This window comes from Gossypium arboreum, chromosome 11 (genome assembly GCF_025698485.1).
Source record: "Gossypium arboreum isolate Shixiya-1 chromosome 11, ASM2569848v2, whole genome shotgun sequence".
Classification (NCBI taxonomy): domain Eukaryota; kingdom Viridiplantae; phylum Streptophyta; class Magnoliopsida; order Malvales; family Malvaceae; genus Gossypium; species Gossypium arboreum.
In genome coordinates this window covers 34,373,528-34,388,404 of record NC_069080.1, presented here as the reverse complement: position 1 = coordinate 34,388,404, position 14,877 = coordinate 34,373,528, and the positions used below count along the sequence as shown (strand labels likewise).

Genomic DNA, 14,877 nt, shown 5'->3' with positions numbered 1-14,877 from the left:
GCGCCAAAGCAGTAATCTATACCCTGTTCAGTTTTGTGGTAAGTGAGTTTTGGTTGGGATGTTATTATATTTCTAGTGTGGGTCTGACGTAGGATGGTGGCATCTCTTGGGTAGGTAGCGATCAAAGGCGATTGACCATTTCATGAGGCTTTTGGGGCATAGGAGTGTTCGGAGTGGGGAATTGGTTCCAATCTCATCAGGTGTGTATTCACACCATTACATTAATGTAAATTAGCAAAAGCCAAAATGCTGAAATGCCAAAGTTTCGGCATTTGCGGCCTCGCAAGCAAGCGATTACTCGTGAGATGAATCGAGCCCACAATTCATGGGTGACAAACAGTAGAGGTTGCCACAAGCGTTCTCGTGGGTTTGGGCCGCTATGGGCCCCATTGGGCCGAGATGGGCCTTGTGGGCTCGTAGGCCCCACACGGATGAAATTTTCAGAAAGTGACAGATAATGGAGTAGGCTATGGTAATCGCATAGTCGCTATTGAATTTGGGCTAAATAGGCTACACGAGCTTGTGGGCCATTTGGGCCCATTTACACTATTTTGGCCAGATGGGCTATCTGAGTCGTTCGAGACGACTGAAGACCTTTTAAAGGGTCGATAACTTTATCAAGACCCCAGAATAGGTTAAACGATCGAAATACCCCTGAGGGGTAAAATTACTATTTTACCCTTACTCGATGAAATGACCACTTTACCTCTAGTGGTAGGTTAATTGATGAGTGCATGACATTTATATGACTGGTGTAAGTATGACATACTGCATTCACGTAATAGTTATGATACAACTTACTGTATGGGGTTAGGTTTATGATTTGGAGGAAGTACCGTACTAGTGGCTTTGCCACGTAATTACTCTCTGGTGGCTTTGCCACGTTTACTGTCATTAGCAGCCTTGCTGCGTTACTGTTAGTAGCTTCGCTACGATATTGGTGTGTTGGCTGGGTGGGTCGATTTAATCCCCACATGGTGTGTTTGTTTGTACGGGTGGTGTGTTGATTGGATTGGGATGGGCTGCATACCTGCACTATACTAATACTATTTTGGGCTTAAGCCCACATTGTCATTGTATAGGGCTAAGGCCCAAATTGTACTGTTACTGAATAGGGCTTAGGCCCAGACTGTTACTATATGCACTATTTACTGTTTGACTTATGGGGGATTACGCACTGAGGTTCATAAACTCACCCCGTTTAGTGTCTATGCAGGTAATCCCCAGCATTAGGCAATTTAGAGACGAGAGAGACTCAGAGGTGGCCACACGGTTGCTAATGATTTACCTTTGACTTTATTATTACAATTTTCTATTGGGATTTTGGTTATGTAATAAGGCCATTTGAGGTTTTAAATTTTATTTGTGCTTTGATTTCTTACCTTAAACTACTAAGCTAGGAGAAAATAAGGTTTCAAAATAATAATTGGTTTCAAGGAAAACACGCATTTTAAACTTCAAGGTTTTTTAAAGGCTTCCGCAATTTTATTCAGTTCAAGGAATCAATGATGATAAATGTGGCAATCGTTTTGATAAATTGATTTCAATTAGTAACAACTTAGCTTGCCAAACTTTTCTCAGGCAACAAAAACTAAAAGGGGTTTTTACTTAATGTCGGATTTTTAACAACAAGTTTTGTTTCCATAAAGCACTTTGATATGACACGCCAGATTTGGCCGTAACGTCTAGGCCGGGTTTGGGGTGTTACAATACATGTACATACATGTACCAATCTATAACAAGTTCATACATACAAGGAATGCTGTTAAATACTCAATGCCTCTCACACTAAGTGTCATACTCGATATCTTGTACACTAAGTGCCACACTCGGTATCTCACATGTTAAGTGCCATACATAGCCGAAGCTATCACAAATCGCACACTAAGTGCCACAAATATCCGAAGCTTTGTCGAATCGCACACTAAGTGCCACAAATAGCCGCTTTGTCATCGAACATAACTGTAATCCCGTATATACAATTTATGCAATATCAAAGCACTAAAAGCATAATTATTACAATAATTTATGCAATATCAAAGCACTAAAAGCATAATAATTATAATGCTTAATACATACAAACTTACCTCGGATGATAAAATAGTGAATCGAGTCGATTAGTCGATAACTTTATCTTTTCCCTGATCCAAGTCCGTATTCCTCTTTTCTTGATCTAATTATATTCAAAATTAACTTATTCAATCATTTATTCATTCAATTTTGTCCAAAATATACTTTAAAACACATTTACACTTTTGCCCCACAAATTTCACATTTTTCACAATTTAGTCCAATTTCAAAAAATCACAAATTAATGAAATTCAAGACTAACCCATGCTAGCCGGATTATCATAATGCCCCTAGTAGCCCATAATTTTCATTTATTCACACTTTTAACCACTAACTTTACACGTTTCTCAATTTAATCCATATTTTGCATTTTTACTAAAAATCACTTTACAAAACTTGCTTAACTATCAATAACCATTCATAATCTATCAAGAAAATTCAAAATACACATGTATTCAACAATGGAATCATTTAAAATCTTTAAAAATTTTGCAAAATAGTCCCCAAGCTAGCTAAACCTAGCTGCAACGACCTAAAAAATATAGAAATCATTAAAAACGGGACAAAATACATACCAATTAGACAAGGATGAGCTTGCTGAAAGCTTGAGCATCAAAAATGGCTTCCTAAGCCCTAATTTTAGGTTACAAGAGATGAAAATAAAGATGATACATAGTTTGTTTTATTATAATTATAATTAATTACGAATTTACCAAATTAACCTTAATAAATATTAATTATTTTACTACATACCAAACCGTTATCATCCATTAACTCTTTAATGGGTAAATTATAACTTAAGAATCTTAAATTTAAGGTTTTATAGCTAATAGATACCTTTAACAAGTAGAATGCAACTTTTTGCATTTTACACGATTTAGTCCTTTTTTATCATATTAACTATTCAAATAATAAAATTTCTTCACGAAACTTTCACACATACATACTATCATGCTGTAAATACTTAAAATAATATTAAGATAATTTTTCAATCTTGGATTTGTGGTTCCAAAACCACATTCCGATTTGACTAAAAACGAGCTGTTACAATACTAATAATTACTAAATCTTCTAGAAAGAAAATATATTTTGGTTAACTTGACTTGCAAGCAATCTCTTAGAATTTAGGCCATACAACTCTAACAATCTCCACCTTGACATGAATTATTACAATGTCATCTTTGCCAAAGCCTGCCACGGGCCTATCTTGAACTTTTGCAAGGAATTAACTGAGTCGAATCTGTGCTTAGAAGCTAGAAGACTTCTAGCCTTCAACTTGTGCACTACCAAATCAAAACTCACTCGGGTTTGATTTTCATGAATATAATGCCTTAATTTTTCAAAACCTACATCCAAAAGAGAACCTCTCTTCAACGAAATGGTCATACCTTTTTCCCTCTTATGAGCAAGTTGTCTCTACTCTAAACGAGCTGACTTCAACTCCATAATGGACGAGGGACATCCGATTTCAACAGTCACTGTAGAACCTTCTAGAATATAAAGATTGTCAGTTCTTTTACCTTTTAACAAAATGAGAGCTCCACGAGATACCTTAATGTCACTCGACTCGATGTTTATTCTGCATCCTTTCAAGTTGAAAATACTCAAGGAGATGAGATTCTTTCAAAAATCAGGTACATACCTGACATCTGAGAGTGCCCTAATTCTCCCATCGTGTATCCTAATTTTAACAGTACCAATACCAATTACCTTACTAGATGAATTGTTTCTCATGCGCACAACTCCACCTTCAACTAAACCCCATGTGGAGAACCATTCTCTATTGGGACATAAGTGGAAAGAACATCCAGAATCTAGGATCCACTCAGACATGAGCTTGGTGTTATCGCTCGTTGACACTAATAAGAAATCATCACCACTTTTATTAGCCAAATTAGCACCAACTACATCTTTCTTGTTACTCTCAGTAGCTCTTTTATTTTGCAATGTATAACAATCTGCTTTGACATGACCTAACTTTTTTACAATAGCAACGCTTTTTGTCTCATTTCTTTGATGCTACCAAAATGGAAGCTTTCCTATTTTCCTTCCAATCCAAACCAAACTCATTTTCAAGTTTGTCTCTACTTAACAAATGACCCTTCACATCTTAGAACAAGAGTTTGTCTCTGCTATAAATTAGGGTCTCCTTGAAAGACTTGTATGAATGGGGTAAAGAGCATAATAATAGCATAGCCTGATCTTCATCGTCAATATGAACCTCAACATTCTTTAAATCATTTAAAAGAGTAATGAATTTACTGATGTGATCTCTAAGAAGCTCACCTTCGTTCATGCAAAATGTAAATAGACATTGTTTTAACACTAAATGGTTAGCCAAAAACTTAGTCGCATAAAGAGATTCTAACCTTTTCCACAAGAAAGATAAGGTCCTCTCCATCAATACCTCCTGCAATATCGTATTTGCGAGGCACAGCTAGATTACAGACAAGGCCTTTTCATCAAGCTCTTCCCATTCTGTTTGATTTAGATCCTTAAGCTTTTTCCCGGTAACAACCTTTTTCAGTTCGGTTTGAACTAGAATTGCCATCATCCGAACTTGTCGCAGATTGAAATTTGTCTCACCATCAAACTTCTCAATTTCAAACCTTGTTGCTGTCATCTCTGAATAGGTTGATCTATGAATCTCTGAACGGGCTGATCTATGAAAATTAAACTAACTCTTATACCATTTGTTAGGGTCGTCCCGATTAAGCAACAAGAAAAAAATAGCGAAATAAATTAAAAAATTGAACACCCAAATTTAATGTAGAAAAACCCCTCCAAAGAGGATAAAAAACCACAGGCAAAGATAATTTTACTATAATGGCAAAAGAACGAAAAGTAAAAAAGATGGAGATAAAAACTAAACCCCGAAAATCCAAAAACAAAGAACCCTCAAAACGTAAACACAAAATTCTCTAAATGTGTTATGAGTTCTAATCTCTAATGGGTGTATTTTCTAAGGTTAGAAAAGAACCTATTTATAGGCTAAATTAGTAAGTCAAATAAACTATGCTAATAAGTGCTAAATTTATTATACTAATAAATACTAAATCTTCTAGAAAAAAATATATTTTTTTTAACTTGACTTGCAAGTAATCTCTTAGAATTTTGATCAGACAACTCTAACAATCTCCACCTTGACATGAATTCTTACAACGCCATCTTTGCCAAAGTATGCCACGGGCCTATCTTGAACTATGTAGTGAATTAACTGAGTCGAATATGTGCTTAGAAGCTAGAAGACTTCTAGCCTTCGACTTGTGCATTACCAAATCAAAACTAACTCGGGTCTAATTTTTATGAACACAGTGCCCTAACTTTTTAAAACCTGCATCCAAAAGAGAACCTCTTTTTAGTGAAATGGTTATACCTTTTTTCCCTCCTATGACCAAGTTGCCTCCGCTCCAAACAAGTTGACTTCGACTCCATAACGGACGAGAGGCGTCCAATTTCACCAGTCACTGTAGAACCTTTCAGAATATAAAGACTGCTAGTTCTTTTACCTTTTAACAAAATGGGAGCTCCACGAGATACTTTAATATCGCTACTCAATGTTGATTCTACATCCTTTCAAGTCTAAAATACTCAAGGAGATGAGATTCTTTCATAAATCAGGTACATACCTGACATCTGAGAGTGTCCTTATTGTTCCATTGTGTATCCTAATTTTAACAATACTAATACCAATTACCTTACTATATGAATCGTTTTCCATGCGCACAACTCTACCTTCAACCAAACTCTATGTGGAGAACCTATAACAGTCTGATTTAGACCCTACTCGGAATAGTGGTTTCGAGACCACATATCCCCGTCAAAAAAATATCTAAATATTATTTTTCGTGTTTATGATATGTGAATGAGCATGTGTGAAAGTCTTGTATGAAAATTTGAACGTTTGTGTGCTTAATTTTGAAAAAGGACTTAATCGCATAAAATGTAAAAGTTGCTTGCTATATGTTAAAAGTGTCTATCTGATTTGTCTTTGTTTATGAGAGGTCCTTATGTGGAAATTGGATCATTAACATGGTTAATGGACTTTTATGGACAACCATTATAAGCTTTTATTATTATTTCATTAAGGTTAAAAATGGTATTTGATAAATTATGTTTAATTAATAAAACAAATACATGAAATCTGTTCATTCATGCTTATTATTGCTAAAAATACAAAGAAACTAAAAGAGAAAAGCTTCCTAGGGTTTGGCCATTGAATTCCTTGATTAAGATCAATAATTAAAGAAAACAAAATTAGATCGGGCAAAGTCGAAAGTCGTCGAGTAGCCCATTCAGTTTATCTGAATCCTGACAAGGAAAGTTGATATACAATAAATGTGTTTGAATTGAATTCTTATTATTCATATGATGTTGAATTGTGATGAATGAATGTTCAAGCTAAATATGTGCCATTTGAGAAAGTATCGACAAAGTTTCGATGTCCGAAAAGTCCCATACAATCCCTAGGAATAGTTAGGATACATATGTCATGACGTAGGATTTTCGATATCTATTCTACGTGTAAGACCACATCTGAAACATTGCCATCGACTTCTGTTTTACATGTAAGACCATGTTTGGGACATTGGCATCGTAGCTGGTTTCATGTAAGACCCTGTCTGGGACAGTGGTATCGATATTTGATTACATGTAAGACCATGTCTGGATATTGGCGTTGTATATGTTTTCTAATCTATCCGTGTATCCTTACATTTTCGAATGGTTCAAATAGGCATTCCAAGAAAATGAATGACTTTGTGAAATTATATTCGATTCAGGTATGTTTGCATTGTATAGCCTATTGGAGAATGATAAGTAAGTATGTGAAAAATTGTTGATCTATGATGTAAGTATATGACTATGAGATTTGTGCTGGCAATTTACTACAAAGTATAAATGATTTGATGATGGTTATATACTTTAAATGATATGTTTATTTGTATATGGCTTACTAAGATTTTGAAAGCCTACTTTGTGTATGTTTACATTGTTTTATAGATATCGAAGCTACTGTGAGCTTGAGGATCGTCAAGGATCATCACCACACTATCGGACCCTATTTTGGTACTTTTGAAAATGTATATATTGAAGTATGGCATGTATAGGCTAGAAGTGTTTAGATTATGTCTTGTGTTGTATATATTATGCCATGTGATATGGCTAACTTATGTTTGAACTTATGGTTGGAAATGTTATATAAATTATATGGTTTGTTTTGAATGACCAAAAGAAATGGCCAATGTTAAGAAGTTTTGGTATCTTTAAGCATGAGATTGAATGGTGTATTGAACATATGTTTAGGTATGATTTTAGTTTAGGTTTTGGTATAATTGATTGATAAATTGAGATTGGAACTTGTTGATAATGTTAAGTCATGAATAATGTATATTTTGGTATTGAGATTGGCTGAAATTGGTATGCAAATAAGCTTGTTTTATTGCTTGTAGGTTTGACCCAATTGGGGTGGCAAATTGGCTATTCAAATGGCCTATTTTTGTCCACACGGGCAGAGACACGGGTGTGTGTCTCAGCCGTGTGGGACACATGATCACGTTACACGGCCGTGTGTCCCCTGGTTTACCCTACGAATTAAAGTCAGTATACCCTCCAGTTTTGACACGGCCTAAACACATGGGCGTGTCTATTGGTCGTGTGTGGCATACGGGTTGGCACACAGGCGTGTGGTCGGCCGTGTGGCCAAGTCAGTAGCCTCTCTAATCTTCACACAGCCTGGCACACGGGCGTGTCTTGTGGCCATGTGGACAAGTCAGTATGTATGCCCTGTTTCGACATAGTTTAGACACACGAACGTGTCTAATACCGTGCGAGGCACACGGCCTGTTCACACGGGCGTTGACCTACACTTGTTTGAAAAATGTTTAAGTTTTGGAAAAATTCTGTATGTGTTTGGTTTAGTCTTGACCCCTTTCTAAAGCATGTTTAAGGTCTCGATGACCTATATAAGAGACTCTATATTGATGTTTATCTCTGATGCTTTGATGATTATGAAATAAAATTTAAATGTTCTGATTCGTCTGGTAATGCCTTTAACCCTAGTCTGGCAAAGGATACGGGTTAGGGGTGTTACATTTTATTGGTATCAGAGCTATGGTTTAGTCGGTTCTAAGACTACCATAGCATATGTGAGTCTAGCTATACATGCCATATTTATGAACTGCAATACTGTAATGAATCTTGACATTGGAATGTGCTTTTATACAGCAAATGGATCCCGAACGAGCCGTAGCAGACGATGTCAAAAGTAATGCGCCTACTTCAGCATAAGAGACGGTGCCATCCGTTTCTAGACTAGCTACGAGTAGCAGTGATGGTAAGGCTAAATAAACCTTCTATCAGATGATGAATGGTTGGTTTAGCCAATATATTAGAACCAATCTAGCTGTACAACAACCTCCACCCTCGGTCAATCCTCCATAAGCTCCTGTTATGCCATCAGTGAATCCGATTCAGTTAATTAAGCCTCTGGTAGATAAGATTAGAAAGTATTAAGCCTCTGGTAGATAAGATTAGAAAGTATAGGGCCAAAGAGTTCTGAGCTAGAACGAACAATAATGCTAAAAAAAGTCGAGTTCTGGTTAGAGAACACGATACGAGTATTCAATGAATTATCATTAAATCTCGAGGAATGCTTAAAATGTGTCGTTTCACTTCTGAGAGATACAGTGAACCATTGGTGGAAAACTTTAATATCTGTGGTTCGGAGTGAGCGAGTCACTTGGGATTTCTTCCAAGCTGAATTTCGAAAGACATATATCAGTCAAAGATTCATCGACCAAAAACGTAAAGAGTTTCTTGAGCTTAAACAAGGTTGTATGTCTGTCATAGAATACGAGAGGGAATTTTAAGACTAATTCAGTATGCTCGTGAATGTGTATCTACAGAGGCAATAATGTGCAAAAGATTCGAGGATGGCTTGAATGAAGATATCCGTTTATTAGTTGGGATTCTTGAGATTAAAGAATTTGTTATGCTTGTTGAACGAGCATGTAAAGCTGAAGATCTCGAGAAAGAGAAAAGAAAAGTCGATTCTAAAGCTAGAAAAGTGCGAAAGATATCATTGGGCAAGTCATTTCAATATGCATCAAAGAAGTTTAGAGATGATAATAGCCGTTCAAAGGTTAATGTGTGACATTTGAATAGAGATCATGCTAGATCGCATTCGAACTTCAAAGCTCCAGCTACATCTGTTACCAGTGTCAGAAATGTTAAATCTGATCGCCCTGAGTGAAAGCATTCTGGTAAAAGACATCCCAATAATTGTAGACTGTATGATCGGGCTTGTTTCAGATGTGGATCTTTAGATCATTTTATCTGCGATTGCCCTGAAGCTGTCGAGTAAGAAATTATGCAAAATCTAAGGCCAAGTGGCAATGCTTTTCGTGGTAGACCTCTCAAAAATACGGGAAATGTGAATAACAGTCAGAGGGGAACAAAAGACACAACTGTTAGATCCGAGGCTTGTGCACCTGCCAGAGCCTATGCTATACGAGCTCAAGAGGAAGCTTCATCGCCAGACATGATTACGGGTACATTTACTCTTTATGATACTTTTGTGATTGCTTGGATAGATCCTGGATCAACGCATTCATATATATGTATGAACTTAGTGAATAATAAGACTTTGCCTATAGAGTCTACTGAGTTTGTAATTATAGTTTCGAACCCCCTAAGCAGATCTGTTTTGGTTGATAAAGTTTGCAAGAATTGTCCCTTAATGTTTTGAGACATTTGTTTTCTAGCTGATCTGGTGCTGTTACCTTTCGATGAATTTGATAGAATTCTGGGTATGGATTGGTTAACTTTGCATGATGCTGTTGTGAACTGCAAATGAAAAACTATTGATTTGATATGCAGGAATGATGAAATAGTCAGAATTGAATCTAGTAATTTAAATGGATTGCCTGCTGTAATATCTTCAATGAAAGCTCTGAGTATTGCGAGAAAAGGGTGTGAAGCCTACTTTGCTTATGTGATCAATTCGAAAGTGTCAGAAAAGAAAGTTGAATCAGTGCCTGTTGTATGTAAATTTGCTAATGTGTTTCCTGAAGAACTTCCAAGATTACCTCCGATACGAGAAGTTGAATTTGGCATTGAATTAGTACCGAGAACTATTTTGATTTCAATAGCTCCATATAGAATGGCTCCAACCGAATTAAAAGAATTAAAGTCTCAGTTGCAAGAATTGACCGATAGAGGGTTTGCTAGACCAAGTTTCTCACCTTAGGGTGCTCCGTTTCTATTTGTGAAACAGAAAGACGGTACAATGAGAATGTGTATAGATTATCGTCAGTTGAATAAAGTGACTATTAAGAATAAGTATCCCCTGCCCCGAATTGATGACTTGTTTGATCAGTTGAAAGGTGCTGCTGTGTTTTCGAAAATAGATTTGAGATCAGGCTATTATCAGTTCCGAGTAAAAGACTTAGACATTCCAAAAACTGCTTTCCGAATGAGGTACGACCACAATGAATTCTTAGTTATGCCTTTCAGATTAACTAATGCACCTGCTATCTTTATGGATTTGATGAACAGAATTTTTAGGCCGTATTTAGCTGGATTTGTTGTTGTATTCATTAATGACATATTAATTTATTCATGTGATGAAACTGAACATGCCGAGCATCTGAGAATAGTGCTATAGACTCTGTGAGATAAACAGTTGTATTCGAAGTTTAGCAAATGTGAATTCTGGTTGCTGAGGTCGGTTTTCTGGGTCATATTGTATCAGCATCTAGTATTCGAGTTGATCTGAGTAAGATTTCAGCTATTCTGGATTGGAAACCTCTGAGGAACGTCTCTAAAGTCCACAGTTTTCTGGGACTTACCAGTTATTATAGAAGGTTCATAAAAGGATTTTCTATGATTGCAACTCCGTTAACGAAACTGCTTCAGAAAGATGTGAAGTTTGTGTGGTCTGAAAAGTGCCAGAAAAGCTTTGATCAATTGAAAACATTATTGACTGAAGCTCCGAGATTGGTACAACCCGAATTGAGCAAAGAATTTGTGATCTATAATAATGTTTCATTGATCGGTCTGGGATGTGTTTTAATACAATAAGGCAAAGTCATTGCTTATTCTTCGAGACAGTTGAAGCCGCATGAAAATAATTATCCAACGCACGACCTTGAGTTAGTTACGATTGTGTTTGCTTTGAAAATCTGGCGTCACTATCTGTTTGGTGAGAAATGTCATGTATATTCCAATCATAAAAGTTTGAAATATCTGATGACTCAGAAAGATCTGAATCTACGACAGAGAAGATGGCTTGAATTGCTAAAAGACTATGAACTTATGATAGATTATCATCCGGGTAAGGCAAACGTTGTTGCTGATGCTTTAAGTAGAAAATCATTATTTGTTCTACGTGCGATGAATGCTAATTTGGTTCTATCCAATGATGGTTCAATTTTAGCTGAACTGAAAGCAAGACCTTTGTTCTTACAACAAATTATTAAAGCTTAGAAGATTGATAATGAAATTTTAGCTAAAAGAGCTCAGTGTGATTTAGAGTTCGATTCAGAATTCAAAGTTGATAAAGATGATTGTCTAAGATTCCAAGATAGAATTTGTGTCCTGAGAAATTCAAAGTTAATTCAGATAATTTTGAGTGAAGCTCACAATAGTCGGTTATCTGTGCATCTGGGTAGTACAAAAATGTATAACGATCTGAAATAGTATTACTGGTGGTCTGAAATGAAAAGAGATATCTCTGACTTTATTTTGAAATGTTTAATCTGTCAGCAAGTTAAAGTAAAACATCAGGTGCCATCTGGTTTGTTACAACTGATTATGCTTCTGGAGTGGAAATGGGATCGAGTGACAATGGACTTTGTTTTGGGTTTGCCCCTGTCTCTGAGAAAGAAAGATGCTATCTAGGTTGTAGTTTGATAAACCGTAATTTATACCTATTTCTATCCCATGCTTAGCACATTTTATGGATGATTTTTCCTTAAAATTAGTGAATTCGATGCTCCTAATGCCTTAATTTCATGTTTTATACTTAGGTGAGCATAGGAGAGTGAAAGGAATGAGAAACGAGCCAAAAAGGGAGAAAATGGGCCAACATACGAAATCAAGACAGCCTGGACCTCCTCACATGGGTAGACCATACGGCCGTGTCAATTTGGCAGAATTGAAACACGACTCACACGGGTGGACCACACGCCCATGCCTATTTAACTGGCTTGACCACTGCCTGAAGCAATCGCACACGGGCGTGTCCCTGTCGAGCCCAAGTTTAGTCCAATTTGGAAAAGGCCAATTTTGAGGGTTCTTAGGCATTCCAAAGCCTATAAATACACCCTAGAGGAGGAGGAAAAAGGACACATAGAGAGGAAAGCAGGGAACTGCTCAAGGAAAGCCGATTGATCCATCTCAGAAGCCGAATTCATCATCAAGACTGAAGATCTCCCCTTAATTTCCCTTCAGGAGTTTTGGGTTTTTCTTTATGTTTTGTATTCATTATTCTTCTGAGATGATACCTTTTTAGTTATGAACTAAAACCCCTAAATACCTAAGGGGAATGAAACCTAAGATAGATCTTGTTATTATTATCTGAATTGTATGATAAATATTTGACTTGATCTTAATTATGTGTTCTTAATTCTTGTTTTGATATTCCAGAATATTGATTGAAGTTAAGCTCTTATTCAAAGGAGGAATAGACCCTGTCCAAGAGTACATTTGTCATAATTAAGCGGAGTTGGTTGCGCGCCTAGAGATAGGGTGACAAGATTTTGCCGGATTAGGGTGAAACCTAATAAGGGAATCCATAGATCGAGTTAATGCAACCCTAGGGAATTAATTAGAAAGAAATTTCAATTATTCAACCTAGGATTAGACGTTGTTAGTCTCAAGAGAGATAATAATATAACTTAGGGATTTCTACGGATCAACTCAAATGAATAAATCGTCCGATTCAGAGTCAAATAACAAATGAAGTCTAGGTGGATTTTTCCTTAGGTATTGTCTTAATTCAATCATTTTTTTCCAAAAGTAATTCCCCAATTCTATTTTCTGTGATTTCTTAGTTTAGTTAATTAGTTAGTTGAAACAAACCCCATTATTCTTAGGCTAGATAATAAAAAGACAGTCATTACTAGTACTTTTAGTTCCTTTGGGTTCGACAATTCGGTCTTACTAAAGCTATACTACTGTACGATATGTACACTTGCCTTCATCGTGATAATAGTTAGTTTCAAGAATGATTTATTATAAATATTTAAAACCTGTCACGAATATCACGTACTAAGTTTTCGGCGCTGTTGTCGGGGAACTAAGATATTAGGAACACTCAATTTTTTATTACTTTAGCCATTTACTTTTACTGCAATTTAAATTTTATTCTAATTTTTATTACTAATTCTTTCTTTTCCCTTTTTCTGGCAGGTTCTTATAGTTTATGACTAGAAGAAACCCATCAGGACCATTGCTTTTTGACAGTGAGATCGATCGCACAGTTCGCAGAAACCAAAGAGAAATAAGGTGAAGCTTAAGATACACAGAGAATGAGCAAGAGGACGATATTAAAACCACAACCAAGGAGATGGCTGAAAACCAAGAAAATCTGCTACCTCCTGCGATTGCTGTTAATTAGAATCCTGCTCTGCGCACTATGTATGATTATGCTAAACCTAATTTAATAGGAACTGAGTCAAGTATAGTTAGACCTGCTATTGCTACAAATAATTTTGAACTAAAACCTAACACAATTAAATGATACAATAGTTTGTTCAGTTTGATGGTTTGCAGGACGAGGATCCCAACGCTCACTTGGCAAATTTCCTAGAATTTTGCGATACATTTAAAATCAATGGCGTTTCTGATGATGCCATACATATTTGGTTGTTTCCCTTTTCATTAAGGAATAAGGCTAAACAGTTGTTGAACTCGTTACCATGACGGTCAATCACTACTTGGGAACAAATAACCAAAAAAATTTTATTAAAATATTTTCCACTAGCTAAAATAGCCAAATTACGTAATGATATCTCTTCTTTTGTGCAGATAGATTTAAAAACACTCTACGATGCATGGGAGAGATACAAGGACCTTTTGAGAAGGTGCCCTCACCATGGGTTACCGCTTTGGCTACAGGTTCAAACATTCCATAATAGCCTAAATCCTTCGACTCAGCAGATGATTGATGCAGTCGCTGGAGGAACTATCAATAATAAGACACCTGAAGTGGCTTACGAATTTATTGAAGAGATGTCACTGAATAACTATTAGTGGCAAGTTATGAGAACAAAGCTGACAAAAGCAGCCGGTGTCTTCAACCTCGACACGGTTACTATGCTATCTAACCAAGTAGAACTCTTAAATAAAAAGATTGATGGTTTGTGTGGTTCTACTCAGGTACATCCAGTGATGAGGTGTGATTCGAATGGAGGAGGAGCATGCACAAAATATCAACCCTTCAATCCTAGCATCGAGGAGGAACAAGTCCATTATATGGGTAACAATAACTCTAGACCCCAAAATAACCCATATAGTAACACTTATAATACAGGTTAGAGGAACCATCCCAATTCTCGTGGGGTGGTCAAGGAAATCACAGGCCACAACATCCTCCGAGTTTTCAACAACCACCCTACCAACAGGAAAAGAAGTCAAACCTTGAAGAGATGCTCTCAAAGTTTATATCGGTTTTAGAAACTCGTTTTCAGAATACCAAGACAACACTTAAGAATCAACAAGCATCGATCCAAGGGCTCGAAACTCAAATTGGACAGCTTGCCAAGTTGATTTCTAAGCGACCACAAGGTAGGTTGCCAAGCAACA

General features: G+C 36.5%; 1 non-coding gene across 1 annotated transcript; it reads right to left on the bottom strand.

The window, feature by feature from the left end:
- Window positions 1–14,067: 14,067 nt before the first annotated feature.
- Window positions 14,068–14,174, bottom strand: LOC128285029 (small nucleolar RNA R71). The gene has a single exon (XR_008275445.1). It is a non-coding gene; the product is annotated as a small nucleolar RNA R71 (small nucleolar RNA).
- Between the last annotated feature and the right edge of the window lie 703 nt (window positions 14,175–14,877).